At 47.4% G+C, this 12185-nt stretch overlaps 1 pseudogene across 1 annotated transcript in view; it reads right to left on the bottom strand.

Annotated features, from left to right (window-relative positions):
* Positions 1-2850: 2850 nt before the first annotated feature.
* The window catches only part of LOC147119105 (uncharacterized), a 125339-nt pseudogene continuing 116004 nt past the window's right edge, over positions 2851-12185 (bottom strand). The window contains exons 5-6 of the transcript XR_015077874.1: positions 11886-11945; positions 2851-4162 (exon numbers count right to left, since the gene is read on the bottom strand). The product of XR_015077874.1 is annotated as an uncharacterized LOC147119105 (transcript). The remainder of the gene's footprint in view (positions 4163-11885; positions 11946-12185) is intronic.

Below are 12185 nucleotides of genomic sequence, written 5' to 3'. Positions count from 1 at the left end.
GAGAGAAAACGGGGAATTATAGACCGGTAAGCCTGACATCGGTAGTGGGGAAAATGCTAGAGTCCATTATAAAAGATGTAATAGCAGAGCACTTGGAAAATAGTGACAGGATCGGACAAAGTCAATATGGATTTACAAAAGGTAAATCGTGCTTGACTAATCTACTGGAATTTTTTGAGGATGTAACTGGTAAAATAGATAAGGGAGAACCAGTGGATGTGGTGTATTTGGACTTTCAGAAGGCTTTCGATAAAGTCCCGCATAAGAGATTAGCGTGTAAAATTAAGGCACATGATATTGGGGGCAAGCTACTGACTTGGATAGAGAACTGGTTGGCAGAAAGAAAGCAAAGAGTTGGAATAAACGGGTCTTTTTCCGAGTGGCAGGCAGTGACTAGTGGGGTACCGCAAGGATCAGTCCTTGGACCCCAGCTATTAACAATATATATTAATGATCTAGACAAGGGAACTAGATGTAATATCTCCAAATTTGCAGATGACACAAAGCCGGGTGGGCGTGTGTGCTGTGAGGAGGATGCCGAGAAACTCCAGGATGATTTGGACAGGTTGGGTGATTGGGCAGAAGCATGGCAGATGCAATATAACGTGGATAAATGTGAGGTTATCCACTTTGGTGGCAAAAACAGCAAGGCAGATTATTATCTGAATGGCAATAGATTGGGAGAAGGGGAAGTGCAACGAGACCTGGGTGTCCTTGTGCACCAGTCACTGAAGGTAAGCATGCAGGTGCAGCAGGCGGTTAAGAAGGCAAATGATATGTTGGCCTTCATAGCGAGAAGGTTTGAGTACAGGAACAAGGATGTCTTGCTGCAGTTGTACAGGGCCTTGGTGAGACCATATCTTGAGTATTGTGTGCAGTTTTGGTTGCCTTATCTGAGGAAGGACGTTCTTGCCATGGAGGGAGTGCAGCGAAGATTCACCAGGCTGATAGCTGGGATGGCAGGAATGACATATGAGGAGAGATTGGGTCGACTGGGCTTATACTCGCTGGAGTTTAGAAGAATGAGAGGTGATCTCAATGAAACTTATAAAATTCTGAGAGGACTAGACAGACTAGATGCAGGAAGGATGTTCCCGATGGTCGGGGAATCCAGAACCAGAGGTCACAGTCTAAAGATATGGGGTAGGCCTTTTAGGACAGAAATGAGGAGGAATTTCTTCACCCAGAGAGTGGTGAACCTGTGGAATTCTCTACCACAGAAGGCAGTAGAGGCCAATACATTAAATATATTCAAGAAGGAGTTAGATATATTTCTTAAGGCTAAAGGGATCAAGGGGTATGGGGAGAAAGCAGGGACCGGGTACTGAATTTGGATGATCAGCCATGACCGCATTGAATGGCGGAGCAGGCTCGAGGGGCCGAATGGCCAACTCCTGCTCCTATCTTCTATGTTTCTATATTTCTATGTGGAACGTGCTACCACAAGGTGTAGTTGAGACAAATAGCACAGATACATTCATGGGGAAGCTAGATAAGCACATGAGGGAGATAGGAATAGAAGGATATGCCAATAGGGTTAGATGAAGAGTGGTGGGAGGAGACTCGTGTGGAGCAGAAACACCGGCATTGACCAGTTGGGCCAAATGGCCTTTTCCTATGCTGTAGACTCTGTAATTCTATGTAATTCTGTGTAACTGTGTCTTCTGACGAAGCTGGAAAAGCTTTTGCTATTATTACCATAATTGAGCACCATCTTCATTTCCAAAGATCTCTGAGCTTCTCTAATGGCTGCTTTTGCCTCCCTCAATTGTGGGTGATATTTGTCCCTATTCTCCTGTAAACTGTATTCATCTTGTTCCAAACTGGGTTCAATGTAAGACAGTTCGGGGAGTCAGGAGACTTTCACCCCTAGACCTACGCTGGCCGGTAAAACCCCAGACGGTTCCTCAGTAAGGATTCCTCTGGTTCCTCGGTGTATATTTGTCAGGATACCGAAACCCAGCTTTCTTACCGTCCACTCCTGGAGGCCCCACTCCCTGAACCTACAGCCTTCAGCAGGGTCAGTGGTGGAGTTCCACAGCGGGAGTGATCCCAGCGTAACTGTCGGGATCGCACCCCCGTGGATGTTCCGGGTCGTGTATTTTCAGTTATCCTGGTGTCTAACACACACATCAATAAAACAGGGAATTCCTGGAAACACGCTGCAGGTCCTTCTTTATCTGGAGATCAAATGTCTGTTGTATAATTGTACCAGCAGTTAACAGGCTCCTGTGAACTCCTCCATCTGCTATTTTAATGCAGACTTTAACCAATTTATATTAAACAGATTTATTTCAAATGAATTAATGCCTGCCTTAAAATGGTAGAGTCAGGACTGTCACACAAACATGTTAAATCTTCATAGAATAATTACCAGTCATTTTTTGACTGGAAACTTAAACCTGCCATTTCACGTTCAGTCAGGAACAGATCACAGTTTGACACCAATCTCTGATTTGACAGCACGTTTCCAGCATTCACCGTTGTTCTTCCTGACTCTAAACACAGTTGTAAAGGATCCTTCTGTTCCATGCCTAGGAGCTCTGACCCATGGCAGAGAGCGGCTGGGACACGTTTCTCACATGCCTCGAGATTAACCCGCATGGGGACTTTGCTGTCAGTGAAGAGAGACGAGAAAGACCAAAGTGCTGTTTGCCCCTCTCAGTGTGGCCCTGAAGGACTGTGTCCAGGCTGAAGTTCTGTTCCCGCTGTACGATCCTCCCCCAGATTGTCCTTTCTGAGCTCCAGCCAGGTGATGCTATACACCCAGATGGGAAAGATGATAAACTACAACAATGTGTTAAAAGAAAAGCTGATTTATCCAGAATATTAAACTCCAGCCCAGTTACAGGGTTTATTGACATCAGCAGAAACAAACACAAACTGTCAGAATGAACATGTTTCAGTTCTGGAAGTGTTTAACAACAGCAGAATCCAACCCCTGCAGTCACATGTGAACTTGCTGGTGTGTCAGTAGGCTGGATGATCGATTAAATCCCTTCCCACAAACAGAGCAAGTGAACGGCCTCTCCCCAGTGTGAGTCCATTGGTGTGTCAGCAGATCTTTTGCACGTTTAAAGCTCTTCCCACAGTCAGAACATTTAAAAGGTCTCTTATTGGTGTGAACAAGTTGGTGAGCCAGTAGATGTGGTGACTGAGTGAATCCCTTCCCACACAATGAGCAGGTGAATGGCCTCTCCCCAGTGTGAACTCGCTGGTGTGTCACAAGGCCGGATGACTCAGTGAATCCCTTCCCACACTCGGAGCAGGTGAATGGCCTCTCCCCAGTGTGAACTCGCTGGTGGACGGTGAGTTCAGATGACCGCCTGAACCCAGTCCCGCAGTGAGACCACCTGAACGGTATCTCATCAGTGTGAACACGTTGATGGCACATCAGTTCCCTAGAACTTTTGTAGCTCTTCCCGCAGTTCAGGCATTTAAAAGGTCTCTCATCAGTGTGATCTCGCCTGTGCTTCAGCAGATTGGATGACTGAGTGAATTCCTTCCCACATTCGGGGCAGGTGAACGGCCTCTCCCCAGTGTGAACTCGCTGGTGTGTCAGCAGGTCGTGTGATCGCCCGAACCTCTTCCCGCAGTGAGAGCAGCTGAACGGTGTGTAACCGGCGTGAATGTACTGGTGCTCCATCAGTGCCTCAGGGTGTTTAAAGCTCTTCTCACAGTTGGAGCATTTAAAGTCTCTCTCATCAGTGTGAACCCGTTGGTGTCTCAGCAGGGCAGAGAAATGAGTGAATCCCTTCCCACACACAGAGCAGGTGAACAGCTTCTCCTTGGTGTGAATGCACTGGTGTGTCAGCAGGGCAGATGACTAAGTGAATCTCTTCCCACACACGGAGCAGGTGAACGGCCTCTCCTCGGTGTGACTGCGCCGATGAGTTTCCAGCTCGGACGGGCAATTGAATCCTTTCCTACAGTCCCAACATTTCCACGGTTTCTCCCCAGTGTGAGTGCACTTGTGTCTCGACAGGCTAGATGATCGACTGAAGCCTCGTCCACACACAGAACACGTGTATGGTTTCTCCCCGCTGTGAACGGTGCATTTTACTTCCATGTTCAAACAACAATGATATTCAGGACCTGATGAATCGAGTGACTTTGTCAGATCTTGATTCGATGTTTGGCTTGAGCTTCCTGTCCACAAATTCTTCACTCCTCATACCCTGTAAGATGAAATTAAAACAGGAAAAAGAGAGCGTGAGAGAGAACCCACAAAAAAAATAAAGGCAGTCTGTGAAATTGAGCTCAATGAATCTGGTCATTTGTGGGGCCGGCAGCAGAAAACGTGACCATGAAAGCTGCCAGATTGTCACAAAATCCCAACTGGTTCACTGATGTCCTTCAGGGAAGGGAATCCGCCACCTGGTCTGGGCCTACACACGACTCTAGCCTCTATGGGAGGAGAGAGGTGGGAGAGAAAGGGAGGGAAGGAGAGGGACTTTATATATCTGCAACTCGACAAGAACTTTGACAGAACCTCCTAAACCCGCGACCTCTACCACCTTGAAGGACAAGGCACATGGGAACACCATCACCTCCAAGTTCCCCACCAAGGCACACACCATCATGACTTGGACATCTATCGCTGTTCCTTCATTGTCGCTGGGTGAAAATCCTGGATCTCCTTACCTGGCAGCATTGTGGGAATACCTTCACCACACGGACTGCACTGGTTCAAGAAGAAGGCTCACCACCACCTTCTCAACGGGAAACTGGGGATTGGCAACATATGCTGGCCTTGCCAGTGACGCCCACAACACACGAATGAATTCAAAAAATCTGCATATGTAAACTGATCCAGAGACATGAATTCAAATCCCACCATGGAAGCTGTGGAATTTAAATTCAGTTAATGAAATAAATCTGGAATAAAAAGCTAGTATCTGTAATGGTAACCATGAAACTATCGAGTTGTTGTAAAAACCCATCTGGTTCATTAATGTCCTTTAGGGGAGGAAATCTGCTGTCCTTAGCCAGTCTGGCCTATATGTGACTCCAGACCCACAGCAACTCGGTTAACTCTGAACTGCCCTCTGTGGTTCAAGAAAGTGACTCACCATCACCTCCTCAAGGGCAATTAGGGATCAGCAATAAATGTTGGCCATGCCAGCGATGCCCACATCCCATGAATTAATTTTTTAAAAACGGGATTAAAACCTCTACAGAAATACTTGTTCCTAAAACAATAGTCTTTTACATTGTAGGGACAGTGTCTGTTTAACAACCGAATCTCCCCCAGAATCCACCTCCCTTGACAGTCCCACATTGGAAATTGTTGGGTCCTCCTGGGCTCAGAAGTACTGGGGGTTAAACCCAGCAGCTTCTCTTCCATCTCCACTCCAGCACAAACTGAAGCAACAAAAAGACCTACACAGATGGCCAGGGACCGACTTCCGCATCCAGCACCCACCCTCATACAAGCCAGCTCTGGATTGGCGGCTCTGCTGTGTCGATCCAGTTGTGGTTTCTCCTGTCTGGTCACTTCCTGCATGCTCAGCTCACACTGCCCAGGTGATTGATGGGAGCTCCCGACCAATAGGAAGAGGGGGCGGGGCTGGAGGAGTGGCTGCGGGTCCTCCAACCAATTGGAGTGTATGAGGGGCAGGGCTTGACCTTTAAACCGGAACAACAGAAGGTGAGCTGAGCATGCGCGGACCTTGGCAGCAGCCACTGACACATCAGGTGAGAGAGCTCAGGGAGCAGGTTCATGAACCCCGGGGGGCACGGGCTGCTCACACCCCGAGCTCAGGGAGTGGGTTAATGAACCCTGGGGGGACACGGGCTGCTCACACCCCGAGCTCAGGAAGCGGATTAATGAACACCAGGGGAGGCTGCGAGATTCTCTGCAGGTCAGCTCTGCTCGGTGCTGTGTGAACGGGCTGCTCCACACCCCGGCTGCTCATGGGGAATGCCAGTGCGGAGGGCCCAGTGCAGAAGACCCAGGGTGGAAGACTCAGAGGAGAGTGTCCTAGGCGGGAGGCCCAGCACGGAGGACCCTGTACGGATAACCGTAGCTGTCATAAAGACAGCGCGGGTTTGATTGACAGCTGGTTGATGGCTGATGCCATATCCGGGGGCGGGATCTGACGCCATCTTGGCCATGCTTCAGACTACTGGCAGACACAGTGTCAGGACTGAATAAATGGCTCTCCTCAACAACTGCTTGTGAGACTCGTACTTACGTTATTAAGATAACATTACATGGTACCAGGATTTATAGAACTCACGATAAGGACATACTACAACAATGGAAGGAATAAAGCCTCTGGCTAACCTGCAACTAGAAGGAAATGTGGATGAAAATTGGCGTGTCTTCAAGCAACGCTTTCTTCTCTACCTCACAGCGATTGACGCTTCGACTAGCTTTGTTGCTAACAGTGGCTGGCTCGCAGGCAATCAAGCTGTTTAACACATTTACGTTTGCAGCCGAAGATGATAAAAATGATCTGGACAAGGTGATAGAACGGTTCGACGAATACTGCACTCCAAAAAAGAATGAAACATATGAGAGATTCGTGTTTTGCTCCCGCGTGCAAAAGCAAGGAGAAGCCTTTGATGTTTTTTTGATGGACTTGAAAATAAAAGCACAAACATGCAACTTTAAGGACCTGAAGGAATCGATGATACACGATCAAGTCATTTTTGGAATACTCGACAAGAAGGTGAGGGAGAGAATGCTTAGAAACATAGAAACATAGAAGATAGGAGCAGGAGTAGGCCATTCGGCCCTGCTCTGCCATTCAACGAGATCATGGCTGATCTTCCAAACCCTAGCACCCGGTCCCTACACCGACAGCCATCCCACCCAAACCCTATCCCCGTAACCCCGCGTATTTAATCCCCCCTAACACTAAGGGCCAATTTTTATCATGGCCAAGCAACCTAACCCGCACATCTTTGGACTGTGGGAGGAAACTGGAGCACCCGGAGGAAACTCACGCAAACATGGGGAGAATGTGCAAACTCCACACAGGCAGTCACCCGAGGCCGGATTTGAACCCGGGTCCCTGGCGCTGTGAGGCAACAGTGCTAACCACTATGCCACCGAGACAATGACCGAAATTTGGATGCAGCACTGAAAATTTGTCTGGCTAGTGAACTCTCCGCCATGCACACGAAAACTTTCGAAGGGAGCAGCACAGCAGAAGGGGGCACCCTGGGGCTGAAAAACCTGCCGGTGGATGTGGTACACAAAAGGGACACAAGAGGGCCCACGGAGTTCAAGACGATGATGCCTTATGAATGGAGATGGTGCAGTAATAAACACGTGGCCAGACAGTGTCCTGCTTATGGGAAGAACTGCGCAAAATGTAAAGGCAGGACTCACTTTGCCAAGATGTGTTTTTTGGAAGAGAAAACTGAAGGTAAAAAGACAGTGCATGCTATTGCGATGGAAGAGACAGGAGCAGAGACTTTGTTTGTTGGAATGGTGCAAAATGAGTCAAAACAGGGCAAAAATGCTAATGAAGTGCACTCTGTAGGACCAAAGACTGAAGTTTGGATAGCTCCCTTGCTGGTAAATGGCACCATTGTTCCCTTTAAGCTAGATACAGGTGCTAAGGCAAACCTCATAAGTTGGAGTGATGCACGGAATCTCAAAGTGCGACCTAAAATACTGAACAAGACAGTGTCTTTGAAGGCATACAATGGACAAAGCATTGAAACAAAAGGAACGTGTAGGCTGAATGTTAAGGTAAAAAATCACATTCACCCTTTGACCTTTGTTATAGTGCCTGAAGGACATGAGTCACTGTTGGGGGATAAGGCCTGTGTGGATTTGGGCTTGGTAAAACGAATCTATACTATCAATGAACGGAACTGTGTGCAGAGTGCCCCCCAAGATAGTACAAATCTGACTCATGAGACTTTAGCACACAAATATGCAGATGTCTTTCAGGGTTTCGGAGCACTGCCCTTTACATACTCCATCAAACTGAGAGAGGATGCACAACCTGTGATTCACACGCCCAGGAGAGTTCCACTGGCTCTCCGTGAAAAACTGAGGAAAGAGCTAGACCGCATGGAGGGACTAGCTGTCATAAAGAAGATTGAGGAACCAACTGACTGGGTAAATTCCATGGTCTGCGTTAATTCAAAGAAAACTGATAAATTGCGTGTCTGCATGGATCCCAAGGACCTTAACGCCAATATCAAAAGAGAGCACTACCAAATTCCAAAGAGAGAGGAAATAGTCAGCGAAATGACAGAAGCGAAAGTCTTCTCCAAAATGGATGCCTTGCATGGTTTCTGGCAGTTGAAACTTGATGAAGAAAGTGCTGAGCTGTGCACTTTTAACACCCCGTTTGGTCGATACTCCTACCAGCGTCTGCCCTTTGGTATTAGCTCCACCCCAGAAATCTTTCACAGAGCAATGGAGCAAATCATCGAGGGCCTGGAGGGAGTGCGGGTGTACATGGATGATCTGGTAGTTTGGGGCTCCACTCAGGGGGAGCACGACACCAGACTGGAGAAAACACTTCAGAGGATACAGCAGTATGGACTCAAACAAAATAAAGACAAATGTCAGTTCAGTGTCAATGAAATCACATTCCTCGGAGACAAGATCTCTACAGAGGGGATTCAGCCAGACAAGTCAAAGGTAAAGGCTATACATGACATGGAGAAACCAAAGGACAAGAAAGGGGTTCAGCGGGCCCTTGGCATGGTTAACTACCTAGGAAAATTCATTCCAAATCTAGCAGTGAAAACTGTTCATCTGAGAAAACTGCTGCACCAAGAGACAGAGTTCCAATGGGGACATGAACATGAGAGAGAATGGAAGGGGCTGCTACACATTCTAGCAAGTGAACCCCTACTGAAGTTCTTCTGCCCTAAAAAGAGGACAAAAGTGTCCACAGATGCCTCTAAGGATGGATTAGGGGCTGTCCTTCTACAGGAAGATGAAGGAGAATGGCAACCAGTGGCATATTCGTCACGCTCCATGACGGCTACAGAGTGCCGGTACGCGCAAATCGAGAAGGAGTGCCTTGGCTTGGCATTTGGGTGTGAAAAATGTCATACCTACATCTATGGTCTTCCCAAGGCTATCCTAGAAATGGACCATAAGCCACTGCTAGGGATCGCAAAGAAGAATCTGTGTGACATGTCACCATGGATACAACGCCTGATGATGAGACTTCAACATTACGATTTTGAGCTAACATACGTGCCAGGGACACAAATGTTCATTGCAGACATACTATCCAGGGCTGCACCTTACGACACACAAAACAGTGAATCAGAAGAGGATGTGGCTCTTCATGTGGATATGGTCTACGCAGCATTGCCCGCCACACAGGAACAATTATCAGTGATAGTCACAGAGACATCTAAGGACCCAGTCCTGAGTAAAGTAATGAGAAATCTTCAAGAGGGCTGGAAGAAAGGGTCATGTAAACAATATTATCACATTCAGTCTGAGCTCTCTGTGGTCAATGGACTATTGCTTAAGTGTGACAGGATAGTAGTGCCCACCTCTATGCGATGAGAAATGCTCAACAGGATACATGAAGGGCACCTGGGTGCAGAAAAGTCGAAAAGGAGAGCACATGAGGCACTCTACTGGCCAAACATGAACTCTGATATTGACCAGTTGATCAGCAAGTGTGCTACATGTCAGGAGTATCACTACAAGCAAACAAAAGAGCCCCTCATTACCACAGAGCTCCCATCACAACCTTGGGAAAAGGTCGGAACTGATATATTTCACTATGAAGGAAAAGACTATTTGTTAGTTATTGATTATTATTCCAATTATCCGGAGATTGCTCTCTTGTCCAGTACCACATCAAGAGCTGTGATAACTCACCTGAAGTCAATCTTTGCCAGGCAGGGCATCCCTCTAACCCTGGTCTCTGATAATGGCCCTCCCTATGCCAGTCATGAGTTCCAGTCATTTGCTTCAGAGTATGAGTTTATTCATGTAACCTCCAGTCTGCTCTATCCTCAGGCTAATGGAAAAGCGGAGAAGGGGGTACAGATTGTGAAAAGACTATTAAAGAAAGCAGCACACAGCAACACTGACCCATATCTGGCCCTGATGTTGTACAGGGTGGGCCCGCTAGCAAGTGGCAAGTCTCCAGCTGAGCTCTTACTGGGTCGGAAAATCCGTACACAACTTCCCAGTTATGTCACACCTGACCACAGAGATGAGGTGTGGGCAGGCAAGGCTCGGAAGCTACAACAGAAACAAAAACTCTTCATGACCGCACAGCCACTACACTAGTGCCTCTACAGGAGAAGGATATAGTTCGCATTGAAGGGCCTGTGGCATGGCCTACAAGAGCCACCGTTCTACAACAGGTCACCCCCAGGTCATACAGTGTCATGACAGAGAACGGCAATGTGTTTCGCAGAAACAGGAGGCACCTACTGAAAACCACAGAGACCTTTCAGCCTCAGGAGGACAGAGAGGATGACGAGGTGAGGGAAACGCCACAAAGAGACGAGATGAGGGAAATGCCACAAAGCGACGAAGGACACAATAGTGATAATGTGGCAAGGGACCTGTGTGGTACAGACATGAGCTTAAGGGCAACAACTGGGGTGGTTCAGCAAACACCCGTTCAGCCATGCAGGTCACAGTGCACCAGAAAGCCTGTAGTTAAACTTGACCTGTAGACAGGGAGTGATAAGACTGTAAACAGTTAATGGACTCATGGGTGTGGGTAAGGTTTATACCTACCTGCAATTAGTTCAATGGTGTAGTTACACTGACTGGTTCTATATGATGTTAACATGTGTTATGTTATGTTATGTTGTTACTGTGTTATGTCTTCATTGAAGGGGGAAGATGTACGGATAACCGTAGCTGTCGTAAAGACAGCGCGGGTTTGATTGACAGCTGGTTGACGGCTGATGTCATATCTGGGGGCGGGGTCCGACGCCATCTTGGCCATGCTTCAGACTGTACTGGCAGACACAGTGTCAGGACTGAATAAATGGCTCTCCTCAACAACTGCTTGTGAGACTCGTAATTACGTTATTAAGATAACATTACAGACCCCAGGCGGGGGGCCTGGGATGGAGCGGCTGGTTGACAGAAGCGGAGTCGGGAGATGCTGTGGGTGAGCATGCTGTACAGTTTCTACAGGTCGAAGAACAGTCTCGGCCCGAATGAGTTCCAGCGGCCCCGCCTGTGCTCCATCTGGTGGCAGCTGTGAGGCTTTGTTTTGGTGATGGGATCGGGTTTGTGCGCTGCCATTTGGTGGAGGAAAGACAGACTGTTCCTATCTATAGTATGGTGCTTGAACAGCCATAAGATGGGAAAAGAGAACAGGATAAAAGGAAAAAAGGAAAATAAAAGACAAAACAAGGTGTATCAGCAAGGAATAACGAATGTCTTGATGGCTGGGTCCTGTGAGTGATAACAGCAAGAAGAAGGGAATTTGAGTAGTCGTTTTCCTCTTTTACGGGATTTGAGAAAGTGGTCGGCTTCTTTTCTGCGGAAAGGTTGAAGACTGTGGATAAGGATTATGACATTATATGGTTGGATAACATCAAGTGAAGACGAGGAGTTATCAGAGTGCCCATAGGACTGGTGCTGAACTGGTATTACTTGTTTTTGAAGAAGTTTCGGCTTCTGGTTAAAAGTAGTTTACTTGAAGTCTTAAGTGATTTTTTTTTATATGGTTGTGGGATTTTCTATATTGTGGTGTTATTTAGTGTTAAAGCCTTCCTTAATTGAATGAACGAACGCTCTAGTGAACGCACGCACGCATACACAATGGAACTTACGTTTGACCGAATGAAGGGCCCGCTCTCCAGGATGGGGGTCACTCGGTGAGTGTGAGGCCTGCCGGACAGATGAATGAACGCACGCATGCACACAGGTAGACAAATGATATGCACGCTTACACATTGGAACTTACGTTCGACCGAATGAATGGCCCTTGCTCCCCAGGTGAAAGTCGGCTTGGTGAGCGTGAAGCCTGCCGGACAAATGAACGAACACATAGGCATGCACGCAGATAGAAACGGCACACATGTACGCAGTCATGCACAATGGAACTTACGCTTGAGCGAATGAACGGACGAATGGAGGAATGAATGACTGAATGATTGAACAATGCCAGTTGGACTGGCGTGTACGGATTCTTGGTTTATTAAATAGTTGCAGTTTGTACTGTAAAGATTATTGATTTACCTGTAAAATTTATTGTTGTATTTAT

The sequence above is a fragment of the Somniosus microcephalus genome, chromosome 4, assembly GCF_052327205.1.
Source record: "Somniosus microcephalus isolate GS21.2 chromosome 4, FLI_Smic_1.0, whole genome shotgun sequence".
Lineage (NCBI taxonomy): Eukaryota > Metazoa > Chordata > Chondrichthyes > Squaliformes > Somniosidae > Somniosus > Somniosus microcephalus.
This window is presented reverse-complemented; position numbering and strand designations above follow the sequence as displayed.